The 6,075-nt window shown below is 35.8% G+C and overlaps 1 pseudogene; it reads right to left on the reverse strand.

The window, feature by feature from the left end:
- LOC105296744 overlaps positions 1 to 2,796 on the reverse strand; it is a 143,437-nt pseudogene extending 140,641 nt beyond the window's left edge.
- Positions 2,797 to 6,075: the final 3,279 nt, after the last annotated feature.

Here is a 6,075-nt window from a genome sequence, read left to right on the forward strand (position 1 = left end):
AGATGTTTTGTTCAGTTCCAACACAGGCAACATCTTTCTTCTTTGGACCTATGTTAATTGACCACATCCACCCTGTCCCCCATAATCTCTTCTCTTGGCCTGATTCCTCTTGGGCATACAAGATGGAAGAGTGGGAATGTAGGGAGCTGAGGATGGGGATTGGAGCTGGTGAGAAATTTGGGCTCTTGTAGGGTACACTGCACTCTGCACAGGTGATCTGGGTGCATCCATATCTCTGTGCTGAGTGGAAATCTCTATCTCGCCTATTTTACTCTATGCAACCCCATTTTCTTACATTATGAATATCAATTGCATCAAAGTAGGCTTTTTGCCCCAGGCCTAGTCAAGGCACTGATTAGATGCTGGCCCTAATACTGCTCGTATGAGTCTATATGATTATGTATATCAGCTGACTCCGACATACAGTTCTTTTTGGAAAGGAGAGATGCTTTATCCTGAATAATTTATTGGAACCCCTTTCCAACACAACAACAAGAGTTGAGTGAGCTCACTGAGATTAAAGAGCAATTCGTCAGGACATCTTAACTTGTCATCCCTGTGTCCCATTCTGACTCCTCTCACAGGCCCAGCTGTTGCTTAATGAAGTAAATTGATTTTGGGGGAGAAGAAGGAAGGTTTTTAAGGCAATGTTCTGAATTCTCAACAAGAAAGTTCGAGCCACATTATTTATTTGGATAAACAAACAGCTGAACAGATAATTTGGTGAGTATAGGAGGAATTCTTTGTACTTAACTCCGTTTGTCAACCTTTAAAAGCAAATCTTTTAAAAGTACATCTAAAAATAACCACCTTTATTTTTAAAAGTTTTCTTCTTGATTTTCTTTTTAATTTAGAAAGAATAAAGAATAAAGGTTAAGACAATATAGAGAACACCTTAACAAATGGCAATGCACCTACTACTCATGATGAACAAATATTGGCTTTTACCATAATTGTTTTAGGTGTTCAAAAAACAAAACAGAAGGTAAATTTGAAGTCCCATCTGTATCCCTCCCTAATATAATTTCCCTCTTTCCACAGAAGTAAACATTATCATACCTTGGAGGGTAAACTCCCACTTCATATTTATCCATAAATTGTATATGGATTGATTCATATGTTTTAAAATGTACATAAATGTTATTAAAGTATGCACACTGTATATGTCTTTCTGCAACTCTTTTTTACTCACGGTTTGGTTTTTGGTAGCTATTCCTCTTAGTTCATTCATCATTTGGGTTTTGGCAGTTATCCATATTGACATATGTCAATTTAGTTAATTCATTTTAACAGTTTTAGCAGTAATATGTAATTTATGGATAGGTCCAAATTTATCTAGACATTCCCTTTTTTATGAACATTTAAACTTTTTCTAATTTATTGCTGTTATTAACAGGGCTGCTAAAAAATGTCTTGAGTGCTCATGAGAAATTTTTTCTAGTATAATCTTAGAAGTAAATTACTAAGTTTAAACTTTACTACTCACTATCAAATTGCCCTAAGGGGCTGTGTTATAATGCAGCTCCTACAGTGAGGTTTAAACTTTCCACTTACCATTTCACCACATTCTCACCAAAGGTTGACATTGTGCATTTTTTTTTTTCCAAAACCAAATCTAGTCTAATTCAACTTCACAATATACGCCCTAACAAGGCTGGCCAACTAAGGGAGAGAAATTCAAAGTACTGTAGTTGGTGATTTACCAGAAATTACAAGACTTCTATTAGTCTCTACCTGGCTCAACATTTCTCTCATACCACAATACCCAGCTTAATCTTAAAATGCATAGGTCACCATTTCTCCTTGAATTCTTAGACTTAGACCTTGCTTTGGTACCTAACATCTAGGTCAATGAAAACAATGAACACTCTGAGCTTTCCTAATGGGCATGTCCATAAGTGCTCCTGGACAGCTTGTTCCTTGTAGTGTCCATAGCCTAAATCCAATCCTGCCCACCTTTGTACTTTTCTATTGACCCATCCAACTGTAAGATTCTAACTTTTTAGCACCCATACTTACCTAGCCTTAGACCATTTCTACAGTTTCTGAGCGGGCCAAGTCATAGTTGTTATAAATGTCCACCCTAAGAAACTCTAGCTATCACCAATAGATTATTGTTAAGCACATCTCTGCTTTAACCACTATTTTAATTGCCAATACTGAAGTTACTTGCAGATTGGGATTAGGCTTACATTTACAAACCAAAGAGAAAACAAATAGCATGCTTCCAGTTATTTTGCAATGATTATCTTTTGTCCACTAATAAGAACCTTATTTTATTGCCTCTCCCCGACAAAAAAAAAAAAAATAAATAACCCAGAGATGAAAAACCAAAACCAAATTTTTTTGTTTGTTTCTTGCATTTGAAGTACTCTTCAATGACATCTGTGGCCTGAGACTTTGCCATAGTCCTTATCCACCAAACAACTGCAACCAACCACTGTCCAGGGTTTTCCCTCTCTGTCAGTTTTACAGAGGCCTACCCATTCCCTTAGTTTCTTGTTGTCATCAACCTTAATAGGTTGATTTTGTGTTCAGCACAAAGGGCCTCCACCAACTTAATATACATAGGCTCATCACACAGATGAGCCTGGGCTTGTCTAAGGCTTTGGCAGCTTCGCGAATTCCATGTGCTAGGCCATTGTGGATGAGGGCGGTCTTCAGCACCTCTTGTAAAGCAGTATTAATGTCCATTACACCCTCCCGCAGCAATGCCTTCCTCAGCCATGGTGGTAGGTTATGGGAGGAGCTGAATCTTGAAAACACCCAAGTCTCGCCTCCACTCTACTCCGTGGCAGCAGGGAAAGAGCTGTGCAGTTTTATCTAATTGTTTTAATTTGCATTTCCCCGGTGATCATGAAGACATATGTTTATTGTCTACATTCCTCCATGTGAATTGCATTTTTTAAACTTTGTCCTTTTTTATATTTGCTTTTATCTTTTTCAACGATTCATAGAAACTCAGGATATTAATTATTGTTGGTTATATAGACCGCAAACATTTTCTCTCAACCCGTTGCTTTCATTTTTGCCCAGATAACTTCCATCATTCAAGAAACTTAAATTTTGATCTATTTAATCTATGGATTTTTCTGTCTTTTAAAAAAAGTATGTAGAAATATATTTTTATGGTAAGTCATATAATCATTTCCTAGTATTTTATTCTAATGATAAATTTTACTTATCATATTTATATCTCAATCTACCTATAATTTCTTTAAATATTTATTTGTTCATTTGTTTGCTTTTGGCATGGTGTGAGCTGCTGTTCCAACTCTGGACAGCTTCTTTTCCAGACATCTTACTGTGGGTGAAAAATGACTTTCTTGTTTAAGTCACTATTGGTTGGGCTTTCTATTACTTGTAACCTAATTCATTCTAACTGCTACATTTATGGTCTCTACTTACTCCTAAAACTCCATTTGTATGTATCTTAGAGCTTGTAATTTTTTTCCATTCTTCTTTTCTATTTTTATTTTTCTTTGCTTCATTTTGGAAGATTACGTCAGCTCCATCTTTCATTTCATTAATTCTCTCTTTGACTAGCTCTAGTCTCTTGTTTAACGTATCTATTAAGTATTTTTCCCCCCAATCACTGTATTTTTTTATTTCTATAACTTTTCTTTGTTTTTTTTTCTAATTTCTTTTTTTGTTTGTTTCCATTATTCCCTTTACATGCCTGATTGACTCCATTTCTTTCTTCAAATATGTACATTTAAAGTAATCTTATTTTAAAGTCCCATTTATATTGATCTATTATTTGTGATTCTCTGGGTATGGCTATTTATTGCATTTGATGATGATCTCCTATAGCATTAGATTTCTTCAAGAGCTGTCTGGACCACGTCTTCAGTGTGAAGTATTTTTCACACAGGTGGTACACGTCCTGGCTTGCAGAGGCTTTCCTATGTGAATTTTTATATTCATTTCTGTTGGAAAAACAAGGAAAATCTTAGCAGCAAACTTTTATATTTACATCTTGGCTCAGGTTTTTGAATCACGTAAGCAGTTTAAGAATGCTCATCTCATACTCTCAGCAGTATAATTTGGGGGATATCTTTCTTAAGGGCCGTGGGCTTGGGCCAATGAGTAAAGTTTATCTAATTCCATTTCAAAGGACAGAAAAAAAATTTCTGGTTCCTGGTTCCTGTAAGGGGCTCAGACTTAGCTCCTATGCCAAATATAAAGAGTTGGCCTCAATTCCAGCCTCCACGGAGGATTTAAAACCTCAACCCGCAAGGCACATGTCTGGTTTAGTTACTCCTGTGGCCATAGAGTTTCAACTCATACTTGCTGTAATGTTTGTGACACCTGGAGTTCCTCATTTTCTCTTTTGAGCTTGTATTTTGAATTTTTAAAATCCATATGCATTATGTAGTATTTCTATATATTTTGAGAGGGAGAGAAGTTTCATGCACGAGCACAGCTTCTATTTTAACCTGGAATTTCTTCCACTTCTTTAACGGTAGCTTCCAAGTACACATGGGTCATGCTTCAAATATTCATTTGTAAGGTAATAATTTTGAAGTCAGAATATATTTTTCCATAAAAAGAAAGTGGTGTGATGATTAGATAAATTATGCAAGCTTTACTGCTTAGGACAGGTGAGCAAAAACATTTGGGTTTCATTAGGTGAAATCCAGGTTGCAATCTCCGGGTACATTCTTTACCATTCAAAATTTAGTTTTCAGTCTTGCAGATTCAGAAATGTAATTTGTTTGTACACAGTTGTGGATCCATCTCTCAGGAAAGGACTCATTCAGATAGCAGTCTGAGGTGTAAAATCAGAATGCCAATTTTATAATTTATCATGAGAACTATAACAGTTGAGGGGTTGGACACTTAAGACCTCCTGCAGCACATACTCTCCCTGGAGGCAAGCTCTGTAGGAAGCCACGTAATAATCAGGAGGTCTCCTATTGAACACAGAATCTAATCAAAGGGGTTTTAAATTATGTGATCTTGAAAGTTTAATGGCCTCAGGGCTTGACAGCTTGCTGAAGCCACATGTCTAACAGGGGCCTCCCTTGCCAGTGAGACCATTGCATTTAAAGCCCATTTAATAAGGTTTCCTGTCCTCTGGACAGAGTTTGGGTGGTCACTGCTAAATTTTTTTTCTTTCTTTTCTATGCTTCCACGGATGAGCCTATTCTTTCTTTAGATTTGTTCATATCTTTAGTCCAGTTTTCTTGGGCCTGGGAGCCACTCTGTTTTAATGTGATTTTGCAAAGCTCTTCTCCAATTCACTCTGTATGATTTCATAGCTTAACTCTCAGTGTGTAATCTTATTTCTAGCTTCTTGGTAGGAAGGAAAGAGACCCACTCACAGCTGACCCCTTTCCTCCCAATGCCTATGACTATTATTTTTTTTACAACTTTGTATTTAAAAAATTCAAATTTACAGAAAAGTTGGAAGAATAATTCAGTAACCACTTATATGCTATACTCTTCACCTAAATTCAACAATTAATATTATTTTGTTGTGTTTGCTTTATATTTATGTGCATAAACATTTCCTTTTGTTTGTTTTACTGAACCATGAGGTCGTGCAACTTAACCAATTGATAAATCAGCATGTATCTCCTAGGATAACTATATTCTCTTACATAATCATAGTACCATTATCACACCCAAGAAAAGAAATATTAATTTGTATTTCACACTCAAATTTCCTCAATTGTTCCAACAAGATCTTTCCTTCAAGCACTATTATTAATACTATTTTTGGGAGAAAACATTTTCAGAGTTTGAGGTGTCAGGATTACCTTAGCCTGTCCTCAATGCAACCTAAGATAGATATGAACTTTCTTCTTTGCTTCTCCCACTTCAGTTAGTTGGCCTTTGAAAAGGATGATCATGCATGAAGAAATTATAACATGATCAAGAAAGGAGAGCTAATTTATAGGTAAATGATGGAGTTATGGTTTATTATCTTATTAACTCTAACAAACGATGTATATTCATTCAAATATTTTCCAAATACATTCAGGGTTAAACTTTTATACTCAGGCATTATCATTTAATAAGTGAAGTCAGAGGTAACCAAAGAGACATATTGAACGAAAATCCCAAAGC

The sequence above is a fragment of the Pteropus vampyrus genome, unplaced genomic scaffold (genome assembly GCF_000151845.1).
Source record: "Pteropus vampyrus isolate Shadow unplaced genomic scaffold, Pvam_2.0 Scaffold128, whole genome shotgun sequence".
NCBI classification, from domain to species: Eukaryota; Metazoa; Chordata; class Mammalia; order Chiroptera; family Pteropodidae; genus Pteropus; species Pteropus vampyrus.